Here is a 13562-nt window from a genome sequence, read left to right on the forward strand (position 1 = left end):
ATCAAAAAGAACAAAATAGGAATTTAATCAAACGGGAAGACCTATACACCAAAAACTATAACAACGTCCACACTACCCAAGGTAACCTACAGCAGTACAATCCCTTTCTAAATTTCAGTGGCATTTTTCACAGAATCCTAAAATCTGTGTGGAACCACAAAAGACCCCAAATAGCCCAAGCAATCTTTTTAAGACTTTATTTTCAAGTAATCTCTACACCCCACATGGGGTTCAAACCCACAACCCCAAGATCAAGAGTAGCACACTCCACTGACTGAGCCAGCCAGGAGCCACCAACCAAAGCAATCTTGAGAACAACAAGAGCTGGAGGCATCATGCTTTCTGATTTCAAACTATATTACAAAGCTACAGTAATCAAAATAATATGGTATGAGCACAAAAGCAGGTATACAGATCAGTGAAACAGAATAGAAAAATTAGAAACAGAAAAGAACATACAATGGGGAAAAGAGTCTCTTCAATAATTGGTGTTGGTTAAACTGGGTATTTACATGCAAAAAAAGAAAAAGAAACTGGGCCACTATCTTCTACCACATATAAAAACCAACTCAGTGGATTGAGACTTGACCATAAGACCTAAAGCTATAAAACTAGAACATAGGTGGTAATCTTGGCATTGCTCTTGGCAATGATTTTCTAGATCTGACACCAAAAACAAAGGCAACAACAATAAAATAAATAGGATAACATCAAATTCAGCTTCTGCACAGTAAAGGAAACCAACAAAATGAAAACACAACCTACACAATGGGGAAAAAAATACTTGCAAATCATCTGGTAAGGCATTAATGTCCAAAATATATAAAGAATTCACACAACTTAATAGCAAGAAAACTTTAAAAATGGGTAGAGGGGCGCCTGGGTGGCTCTGTCAGTTGAGCGTCCGACTTCAGCTCAGGTCATGATCTCGCGGTTCGTGAGTTCGAGCCCCGCATCAGGCTCTGTGCTGACAGCTTGGAGCCTGGAACCTGTTTTGGATTCTGTGTCTCCCTCTCTCTCTCTGACCCTTCCCCACTCCTGCTCTCTGTCTCTCAGAAATAAATAAATGTTAAAAAGAACTTTTTAAAAATGGGTAGAGCACTTGAACACTTTTCAAAAAGATATACAGGTGGCCACAAGTACATGAAAAGGTACTCACCATCACTAATCAAGGAAATGTAAATCAAAACCACAGTGAGACAATATCTTACATTCATTAGAATGGCTGTTGTCAAAAAGAAATAAGGGTTCCAAGAGTGGAGAAAAGGGAATCTTTCTTTGTGCACTGTAGATGAGAATGTAATTTGGTGCAGCCACTATAGAAAACAGTACATTAGAGGATCCTCAAAAAATAAAAAATAGGACTACCACATGATCCAGCAGTTTTGCTTCCGAGTATTTATGCAAAGGAAACAAAAACACTAAATCAAGAGGATATCTACACTACCATGTTCATAACAGCTTTATAACATACACACACACTGGAATATTCTTCAGCCATAAAAAAAAAAAAAAAAGAAAATCTTGACATTTGCAACAACATGGATGGACCTTGAGGGCATAAATTATGCTAAGTGAAGTAAGTCAGAGAAAGACAATACCATATGATTTCCCTTGTATGTGGTATCTAATTTTTCTTTTAAACCTGAGCTCAGATACAGAGACCAGATTGGTGGTTGTTACAGGTGGGGGTTGGGTGAAATGAGTGAAGGCGGTCAAAAGGTACAAACTTCCAGTTATAGAGTATGGAGATGTAATGTGCAGCATGGTAACTATAGTTAATAATACTGTATTGTATATTTGAAAGTTGTTAAGAGTAGATTGTGAAAGTTCTCATCACAAGAACATTTGTAAGTATGTATGTGAATTGATATTCGCTAGAATTGTGAACATTGCACACAATATGTACAAAAATCTAATCTTAATGTCCTATAACTGAAACCAGTATAATGTTATATGTCAATTATATCTCAGTTTTAAACAGTGAATGTGAAACAAAGTAAAGATTGCTCTCTGAAGCAAAAGACAGTATATCTTAACTGCTTCTGTCAAGGTCAAACTATAGTACTTCTCTCAAATGAACTACTTCTTCCAACACTAACTTCCTCTCCCCCCAAATGAGTTAAATATAACCAAAAAAGAAATTGTATATGATGACTATATTAAAAGCAAATGAAACAGACGGGAACTCTACAGATTAATTGGGAAGTATTCTAAAACAAAACCTGTAAGGAAATCAGAAAAGCAGAACTGGGCAGAAGGAAGGGCTGAACCATTATGAAGTTTCAACAGATGACCCTTGCAGATCTCTAGTTCCAAACCTGAAATGACCCTTCATAGAAGTCCTAATTGAGTCACTGTGGCTGAGACATACTCCCATCTCAACTAATCATTTAGTTCAGGCTATCTTCCCAGGCAAGGCAGCTGCCATAAGCTGAGCCATTTCCAGAGAAAAATTCAGCTGCGAGCAGTCACTAGCCAGTGTATGTGGTACCTCTGGAAAGAGCTTATTCATGAAAAGGATTCTAGGTGGTACATCCCAGCATCCATTACCCAGTTCAACATCTACTTCCGCAGATGCTGGATGGAAATACAGGTCATAGAAAGCCCAGAGGTACTGAGGAAAGAAGTCATTGAGAAAATAACGCACCAATAGTCAGGAGAAAACATAAAACCCAGAAAAGAACCTGGCATTTGGGACAATCTATTCCTTAAGAATATTGTGGATTCCAGAAAGTGGCTAAGGGCCTGAGAAAAAGTATAGATCTTTTTTTTTTTTTTAACCATGCAGTGCTAGTGGGAAACAAAACTGGTATTGAGAAGGATCAAGTAGGTGGTGCTTGAATACCCGCCCCCCCCACCAAGGCTTTGAGTTGGCCTAGAGCTAATGACTAACTAGAAACTGTTCCTCCGACAAACAGAAGTCCAGCTTTAAATCTTCTGAATTATAATTCATTACTGTAATCCAGGATTACTCTTACCCTTAGCTGCCTACCAAAAATGTAAATCTTCTCTGGAGGAAGAAAATGTCGTATTGGGCCACACACTTTTATTATAATTTTTGACATGTACTAATCAGGGCATGAAAATAACCATGTACATAAGGAAATAAAACACAACTGTAAACTGAAAAATATAGACACTAGGAACATACAAGAGATCTAAATAAAGGCCCTACCAGAAACATATTTTGCAATATGCTCAAGCAAATTTAAAAATTGAGAATTTTGACCAAAAACTAGAAATTGAATTTTAAAATGGAAAATCTGGAACTAAAAGATATAACATGAGACATGGAAAACTCAGTAAGTGGCATTAACAACAAATTAGATAAAACTGAAAAGAAAAGCAAAAGGCCATGTAATTTCTCTGAGAAGGAAAAGCTAACAGTACAGAAGAGATATGTGTAAAAATACTGGCTAAAAATTTTCCAGAACTAATGACATCAAACCAGATTTAGAAGAACCACTAACCCCAAACAGAACAGACCAAAGAAAACCACATCTAGACGTACTGTGGTAAACTAAAAGCTAAAGCAAAGGTAAGGCACAGCCATGTGAGGCATGAAGGAGTGTATTATCTTGAAAGGAGCAACAATTCAACTCCTGGATGACTTCTTAACAAAACTATGGAAGTTGGAAGATAATGTATAGATTCAAAGTGCTATAAAAAATAGCAGCCAAATGTTAATACTAAGTGAAAGTATGCTTTATGAAAACAAGTGAAAGTTTTTTCAGATAAATAAAATGAGAGTACTTCCTATTAGGAGACCCACATCAGAATAAGTGGAACAGGCAAATATTAAAATATACCAAAGAAAAATAATTCTATGATAAAGAGAAACCTTAAACCAAAGAATGAAAATGCCCAGAAGTATACTTAGCCATAAGGTGTTTCCTGATTACTCTGACCTAAAACAAGGGTTGGCAAAGTTCCAAAAATTTTCCAAAAAGTAGACATTCCTTTTAGCTATCTAGTTGCATCTGTCACTACACTTAACTCTGTTGTGGCACAAAAAATCCATAAATGGAAACCTTAAAAAACAGGCTGTACATTCATTCTCAAACACCGAATGCCTATCCTGTGCCTATTGCCATATAGAGCACGGGAGATTCAGTGTGAATAAGAAAAGTCTTTGCTCTCTAGCTAAGGGACAAAAGTTCTCTTAGGGGACCCGATCCTAACTTAGTCAGATAAAAGAGCTATCAGTCCATGAACCATTAATATTTCCTGTGTGATTCAGGAATATGACTTCAAGCAACACCCCGTCTCCTGACCCAGGCCTTTTGCGTGGCCTCAGTTCTGTCAGCAGTGGTGACAGCAAGTTGTATTTCACAAGCAGGCCAAAATACTCCTTTAAAACAGGCCCGACGCAGCCAGCGACCAAACACTGCCCACAACAGGCAAAGAGAGCCACAGCAGACAACTGGGCTGAAAGAAAAAGAGGCCAGGACTCAACAGCAGGGCACACGCAACACACACGGGAGACACTCCCTGAAGTGCCGGGTACTGGGGAACAGGAGACACTGCATGGCAAGGCACTACCGGACCTCGTCTTCATAAGGCCATTACTTTCAAGAGCAAAAGATCTCCATCTTTTGATTTCCTAACACACAGAAGCAGAGAAGTAGACAACATGAGGTGACAGAGGAGTATGTCCCAAATGAAAGAACAGGACCAAATCACACAAAAGACCTAAGCAAAACAGATATAAGTAACGTGCCTGATGGAGAATTTAAAGTAATAATCGTAAAGATACTCACTGGACTTGGGAAAAGAGTAGAGAACATGAGTGATATCCTTAACAAAGAGATAAAAAAGAACCAATCAGAGATGAACACCATAAATGAAATTAAAAATACACTTGATGGAATAAATAGCAGGCTACAGGAAGCAGAGGAATAAATTAAAGACCTGGGAGACAGAGTAATGGGGAAAGTAAACTGAGCAAATGAGAGAGAGAAAGAAAATTATGCAAATTGAGAACGGTCTTAAGGAGCTCAGTGACTCCATTAAACATAATAGCATTCGCATTATGGGAAGGAGAGAGAGAAAAGGAGGCAGAAAAGTTATTTGAAGAAATAATAGCTGAAAACTTCCCTAATCTGGAATCATATTCATATCCAGGTGGCACAGAGATTACCCTAAAAACAAACAAACAAAAAACCCAAGGAGATCCACAATAAGACACATAGTAATTAAAATGGCAAAAAGCAGTAACAAAGAAAAAAATTTAAGTAGCAGGAGACGTTACATACAAGGGAAATCCCATATGGCTCTCAGTGGATTTTTTTCAGCAGAAAATTTGCAGGCCAGAAGGCAATGATAGAATATGTTCACAGTGCTGAAAGGGAAAAATCTGCAGCCAAGAATACCCTATCCAGCAAGGCTATCATTCAGATTAGAAGGAGAGAGAGTTTCTCAAAAATTAAACAAGTTCATGACCACTAAACCAGCTCTACAAGAAATATTAAAGGCGACTCTTTGAATGGAAAGACCATAAGTGAGAGTATGAAAAGTAAAAAAACACAAAAGCAGGAATAATAAACATTTCTGTAAAAATCAGTCAAGAGATTCATAAAATAAAAGGATGTAAAATATGATGCCATCTACCTAAAACGTGGGCGTAGGGGAGAGGAGTAAAGAATGGGTTCAAACTTAAGCAACCATCAACTTCATATAGACTGCTATATGAGGAAGATGTATCCAAATCTAATACTAACTACAAATCAAAAAGCAGTAATAGATATGCAAAGAATAAAGAGAAAGCAGTCCAAATATATCACTAAAGAACCCCCATAAACCATGAAAGAGAGCAAGAGAAGGATCAGGGGAAAAAAAAAAAAAACTACAAAAACCACCACAAACAAGTAACAAAATGGCAATAAATACACATCTATCAATTTCTTTGAGGTGCCTGGCTGGCTCAGTTGGTAGAACGTGAGACTATTAATCTCAGGGTCAGAGTTCGAGCCCCATGTTGGGTGTGTAGCTTACTTTTTAAAAAAATTAAATAGTGGAAAAAAATACTTTGAATGTAAGTGGACTGAACACTCCAATCAAAGGACATAAGGTGACAAAATATATTTAAAAAAAAAAAGACCGACTATATGCTGTCTACAAGATACTCATTTCAGACCTAAAGACACCTGCAGATGGACAGTAAGGAAATGAAGAAACATTTGTCATGCAAATGGATGTCAAAAGAAAACCAGGGTAGCAATGCTTCTTTCAGACAAAATACTTATTTTAAGGTTTTATTTTTAAGTAATCTCTACACCCAGTGTGTGTGGGGCTTGAACTCACAACCCTGAAATCAAGAGTCCCATGTTCTACCAATTGAGCCAGACAGGCACCCCCAAACAAAATAGACTTTAAGGGGCAACTGGGTGGTTCACTCAGTTAAGCATCCGACTTCAGCTCAGGTCATGATCTCGCGGTTTGTGAGTTCGAGCCCCACATCAGGCTCTGTGCTGACAGCTCAGATTCTGTGTCTCCCTCTGTCTCTCTGCCCCTCCCCTGCTCTCTCTCTCTCTCTCTCAAAAATAAATAAATGTAAAAAAAAAGTTTTTTAAAGAAAACAGTCCCATTTACAATTATGCCAAAAACAATAAAATATATAGGAATAAACTTAACCAATTAGAAGTGAAAGACTTGTACTCGGAAAACTGTAAAACACTGATGAAAGAAATTGAAGATGGGGTACCTGGGTGGCTCGGTCAGTTAAGTATCTTACTTTGGCTTAGGTCATGCTCTCACAGTTTGTGGGTTTGAGCCCCACATCAGACTCTGCTGACAGCATAGAGCCTGCTTCAGATCCTCTGTCTCCTTCTCTCTCTGCCCCTCCCTCGCTTGTACTCTCTCTCTCTCAAAAATAAACATAAAAAAAGAAATAAATTGAAGACAACGTACACACAAAAAAATGGAAAGACATTCCATGCTCATGGATTGAAAGAATATTGTTAAACTGACATACTACCCAAAGCGATCTACAGATTTAATGCAATCTCTATCAAAATACCAACAGCATTTTTCACAGAATTAGAATAAACAATCCTAAAATTTGTATGGAACCACCAAAGACCCAAAATATCCAAAGAAATCTTGAAAAAGAAAAAAGAAGCCAGATATTACAAAGCTGTAGTAATCAAAACTGTGGTACTGGCATAAAAATAAACACATAGATCAATAGAACAGACAAGAAAACACAGAATTATATGGTCAATTAGTCTTTGACAAAGGAGGAAAGAATATACAATGAGAAAAGGACAGCCTCTTCAACAAATGGGGGTGGGAAAACTGGACAGCTACATGCAAAAGAATGAAAACGGACCACTTTCTTACACCATACACAAAAATAAAACTCTAAATGGATTAAAGACTTAAATGTGAGACCTGAAGCCATAAAAATCCTAGAAAAGAGCATTGGCAATAATTTCTCTGACATTGGCTATAGTAACATTTTTCTAGGTATGTCTCCAAGGCAAGGGAAGTAAAAGCAAAAATAAACTATTGGCACTACATCAAAATAAAAAGCTTCCGCACAGCAAAGGAAACAATCAATGAAACAAAAAAGACAACCTACTGAATGGAAGAAGATATTGGCAAATGACACATCTGATAAGGGGTTAGTATTCAAAATATATAACCAACTTATACAACTTAACACCCAAAAAACACATAATCCAATTTGAAAATGAGTAGAAAACATGAACAGACATTTCTCCAAAGGTGGCATCCAGATGGCCAAGAAACACATGAAAAGATGCTCAATATCACTCATCACAGAAATGCAAATCAAAGCTACAATGAGATACCACCTCAGACCTGTCAGAATGGCTAAAATCAAAATCGTAAGAAACAGTAAGTGTTGGCAAGACTGTGGAGAACAAGGAACCCTTATGTACTGTAGGGAATGCCACTGTGGAAAACAGTGGAGGTTCCTCAAAAAGTTAACAATTACCCTGCAACTCAGTAATCACACTACTGGGTATTTACCAAAACACAAAACAAAACAACAACAAAAACCACTAACTCAAAAGGATATATGGGGGTGTCTGGGTGGCTCAGTCGGTTGAGCATCTGACTTCGGCTCAGGCAGGTCATGATCTCATGGTTCATGGGTTCGAGCCCCACGTCGGGCTCTGTGCTGACAGCTCAGAGCCTAGAGCCTGCTTGGGATACTGTCTTCCTTTCTCTCTGCTCCTCCCCTGCTCACCTCTGTCTCTGTCTCTCAAAAATGAATAAATATTTTAAAAAGAATGTTTAAAGGATATATGCACTCTTGTTTATTGCAGCATTATTTACAATAGCCAGATTATGGAAGCAGCCCAAGTGTCTGTTGATAGATGAATGGATAAGGAAGATATGGTAGGTATACATATATACAGTGGAATATTCTACCACACAATGGAATAAAATCTTTACTTTTGCAACAACATGGATGGTGCTAGAGAGTATAATGCTAAGCAAATAAGTCAAAGAAAGACAAATACCATACAATTTCACTCATATGTAGAATTTCAGAAACAAAAACAAAATAAAAACATGATAACTCCAAAAACACACTCTTAACTATAGAGAACTGATGGTTACCAGAGGGGAGATGGGTGGGGGGATGGGTGAAATAGGTAATGAGTATTAAAGACTACACTTATCGGGGCGCCTGGGTGGCGCAGTCGGTTAAGCGTCCGACTTCAGCCAGGTCACGATCTCGCGGTCCGTGAGTTCGAGCCCCGCGTCAGGCTCTGGGCTGATGGCTCGGAGCCTGGAGCCTGTTTCCGATTCTGTGTCTCCCTCTCTCTCTGCCCCTCCCCCGTTCATGCTATGTCTCTCTCTGTCCCAAAAATAAATAAAAAAAAGGTTGAAAAAAAAGAAAAAAAAAAAAAAATAAAGACTACACTTATTATTATGAGCACCGAGTAATTGTATAAATGTTGAATCACTATATTGTACATCTGAAACTAACACAACACTGTATATTAACTATACTGGAATTAAAATTAAAAACTTAAGAAAGAGTAGAGGAATATACATTATGCAAGTACCAAAATTAATGTGGTACGGCTATTTTGCTATCAAAATAGACTTTAAGGAAAGACACATCATAAAGACAGCATCCTTTTTATTTTCTTTTTTTATGTTTATTTATTTTGAGAGAGACAGAGTGAGAGTGGGGGAGGGACAGAGAGAGAGAATCCAAAGCAGGCTCCAGGCTCTGAGCTGTCAGCACAGAACCCAACACGGGGCTCAAACTCATGAGCTGTGAGATCATGACCCGAGCCAAAGTCAGACACTCAACCAACTAAGCCACCCTGGCACCCCAAGACAGCATCCTTCTTATAACAATAAAAAGATTGGTCCCACAAGATACATTTCTAGATTTTTAAACATTCAGAAACATAGTTTTAAAATATGTAAAGCAAAAATGACAGAACTAAAAGGAGAAATAGACAAATGTACAATCAGAGTGGGAGAACTTAATATATACCTTTCTTGGTAACTGATTTAACAAGGAAACAAAAAAGTAAGTTGATTATCAAGTTAACTATCAAGTTGACTTAACAGCTATTCATAGAACAATGTACCCCAAAATAACAGAACACACATTCTTTTCAAGTATGAAAGGAACATTTCCCAAAATAGTCCCAATACAGGGCCATTAAGCAAATATAAACAAATTTTAAAGAACTGAAATTATTCAGAGTATGTTTTCTTATCATGGCATTAACCTAGAAATCAATTTGAAAAGAAACTAGAAAACTCCTGAAAATTTGGAAATTCAGGAATTCATGTATAAATAATCTAAGTAGACTGTCTAAGGAGAAAGCACAGCAGAAATTAGAAAACATTTTTAACTGAATGACAATGAACGTAAGGCTCGTAACATCTTGTAGAATGTAACTACAACTGTATCAAAGAGATGACTTTCAGCCTCAAATGCCTATTAGAAAAGTCAGTTTTCAGTAGTCCTCGTAAGATGAAAAAGAACAGCAATTTAAATCCAAAAATGTAGAGAGAAGGAAATAATAGAAGAAAATCATGTCATAGAAAACAAACATACACTACAGAAAATCACCAAAGCAAAAAATAGATACTTTAGAATGCTAAGATAATTGATAAACCTATGAGCTGTAGTGATCATAAAAAAACACACGTTATCAACATCAAGAGCAAAAAGAAGGGACCTTACAGGTCCTATAGACATTGATAAGATATAGAACAACTGCACGTAACTAAATCTGAACATGTTTAGAAAATGGGCAAGTTCCTAGAAAAGCATAGTTTACTAGAACTGATACAAGAAAAAATGGAAAACCTTAATATTGAGGCAAACTTCATATTCCTATCCAACTGCCTAATAGACATATACGCTAGGTCAGAGAACCAGGAATTATCCATGACTGTCCCGATTAGTATCTTCCCTCTGGTAGCTATAAGGCTGATATGGTGATAAACCAGAAGCAGAGTCTGAGCCAGTTACTGATTTACAGCACACAGTTTGGACTGTGTTGGACTCACAGTTTCAACAGATTTCTTAAATGAAAATTATTATATTTCAGTGGGAAAAGTACAATCCCGAAACAGGGAATGGTGATACTTGAGAGAATTCCAATAGTGTAACTCCAAGTACCCCGACAGGAGCTCCTCCTCCTCCCCCTATCTAATGAGAATGGTTGACTTTCTTGAATACCCTCTAATGACCACACCAAAATAAAATTCCAATTCTCGTTTGCCATTCATACACCTCTTACTGCCTCTGACCTCTGACTAAGCCAAACCCTGGAAAAGAAGGCTGACATATTAAGAGAGTTGCAACAACTTTCTAGCTCTTGAGGAATACATGTCAAAAAAATTCTGAGGATACTAAGCCAGGGGAAGAAAAACATAGTTTAGATCAAGCTGAATTGATTGAGTACATTTCATAGCAAGTGATCAAAGGTGAAGATCTAACACCATTCCAGCACAATTCTGTGTCCCATCTTCTAACAGTAGCTGGGTTCTCGCTGCCTTGAAACGCACCCAGGTCATATAACTAAAACTAAGATCACATTTCCTTGAGGATATGTTTCCTGCAATATTTCTGATACCAATTACTTAATCAATATTTGTATTTTCAAACAACAGAATCTCCTCAATCTAGTTTAAGCAGTATCGTAAACTCACAGTATCATTGAAAACGTTCGATAGGATTCTAGGCTGGATTCTAGGAATGTCTCCCAATCCCATAACTGTAGAAGTAAACTCACCAGGCGCAACAGCTGCTTTTATGACCAAGGAGCTACCTGCCACGTCAGAAAACCTCCATCCATCACAGCCACTAGCTCCCAGATCACATCACCCTTGGTAAGAGCCAAGCCTGCATAATAAACAGATGCCTCAGGCCTTGCTTCTCTCCCCACATAACTCAGTTCTGAATCAAAATCTCATACAAGTCATCTGATCAGAGGAACTTTGGTTTTGTTTGGCATCTTAGCTCTGGAGGAGTCTGGGAAGCAGGTTTTAGCTTTAGCATAGCACAGGAAAGTATAAAACGGGACTGACAATCTATAGTATATTCTTTATACAATTCAGGGTTTTTTAAATATTAGATAGATAGATAGATAATAGAAGGTTAGACAACATACTTTTTCACTTAATATATTTTGGAGATAATTCTATGTTAACATATGGATTACCTCATCCTTTTAGATAGCAGCACTGTAATGCTTCATATGGATGTGCCATAACTTACTCAACATCACCTTTCTGGAGGATACTTAGGTTTCTTCCATCTTTACTGTTTAAAACAATGATGTAGTTCTTCATCCTAACCACACACCTGTAACAAAGGCCTAGGATGCTGTCCATACGTTTTGTTTTTTCCTTCCTTTTTAGAAGCTTGCAATTGGGTTTCCTGGTCAGAGCCATTGTTTTTACTTACACATGCACCTCTCCCCTTGCCACCCTTAAGGTCTAACATGTTCCTTTCCCAAAGAGAATATATGCTGACACGCTTACTTGCATTTGGGGAATTTCAGATGCAAAATAGCCTGGTTCACTTTCTTTTTGCTGCAGCATTTCTGAGTCAGTCATCTTGAAAAAGTCCCTAATAGAGCACTGTGTCCTCTCCCACGCTTTTGAATAATTCATCTTTCGTAGAGTGCCAGTTCTCTAAACCAATTAAGAACAGTGGCTCACAAAGGCATTCTCTGTTTATAAAAATGCATTTCACAACCCCAGGGTAAACATACAACTACTACAGGGAGAGTGTGATGCCCACTGAAATGAGCAGTCACATCATCAGATTAACATGAAAAAGAAGCTAGAAGAGAAATATACACATTTTAAGAAATGCTCCCAGGTAGCAAATCATTGAATATGAAATGCAGAAAGTCGTAATTTTTCTGAACTTCATTTTCACCATTTATAAAATGGGATAAAACCCACTTTCATAATGCTCCTTAAGGACTAAACAAACATTAAACTAAAATAGCCTACTACTACTGGGGCGCCTGAGTGGCTCAGTCGGTTAAACATCCGACTTCAGCTCAGGTCATGATCTCATAGTTCCAGCTCAGGTCACGAGCTCACAGTTTGTGAGTTTGAGCCCCGTGTCAGGCTCTGTGTTGATAGCTTGGAGCTCAGAGCCTGGAGCCTGCTTCAGATTCTGTCTCCCTCTCTCTCTGCCCTTCCCCCGCTTGCTCGCTTGCTCTCTCTCCCTCTCTCTCCCTCTCAGAAATAAACATTGAAGAAAAACCTAATAAAATACACTAGCACTATTAGACACTAGATGTACAAGTAAATGTGTCAAAATGCCCTAGGACCATGTTAGCTAAGAAGGGCTGTAAGTTGTCTATTGACCAACTTTTCCTAACATTAGTACCTTTCTCCTTAAGTGATTTTCTCTTATTCTGGCTATAAACTGATTATATGTTCGTCCTACCCCAAAGCCCATCTCCAGCCTGTGCCTCAGCAGGTACGCAGCCAGGACAAAAGGGCAGGGGGAGGTGCTCCAGCAGAGACCAGAGACCAAAGCATGCTTTTCATGAGCTCCCTAATTCGTGTATACACATATGCTTTGTGTAGTAGAATAGTTTAGATTTTGTGATTTCCTTGCAAGACTTGTAACTTGGATATATGCCATGGTGAGACCCCAACTTTCACCGAGCCACTGCTGAAGAACCAACAAGGCACACACAACCGCTTACTAGCCGTGGAACCGTGTGCCACATAATTCTGCACCTCAGCCTCTTCTTACGTAAAAATCATCACAGGTCACCGTGCAGAGTAAATGTTATTTCTATTAGAAATAGAATATTTCTATTATTTTCTATTTAGAACAATGCCTGCCACAAGGAAACAGTATCACTGTAATCAAAAATAAAATAATCAAAAAGCAGCTATTGATTTGGTAAGCTAGGTATTCTCTAAAATTTTTAGTCCTGGATCTCAAATGCATCGCCCCATCTTCATTTATTACACCTAGACCCAGTTCTCCCCCGTTTTACTAGGCTTCTCTTACGACTTTTTCGCTCTTGCTCTTAGATTTTAATAATACTTATACCTGTAACACTCACCAT

Source organism: Panthera onca, chromosome B4, assembly GCF_046562875.1.
Source record: "Panthera onca isolate mPanOnc1 chromosome B4, mPanOnc1 haplotype 2, whole genome shotgun sequence".
Lineage (NCBI taxonomy): Eukaryota > Metazoa > Chordata > Mammalia > Carnivora > Felidae > Panthera > Panthera onca.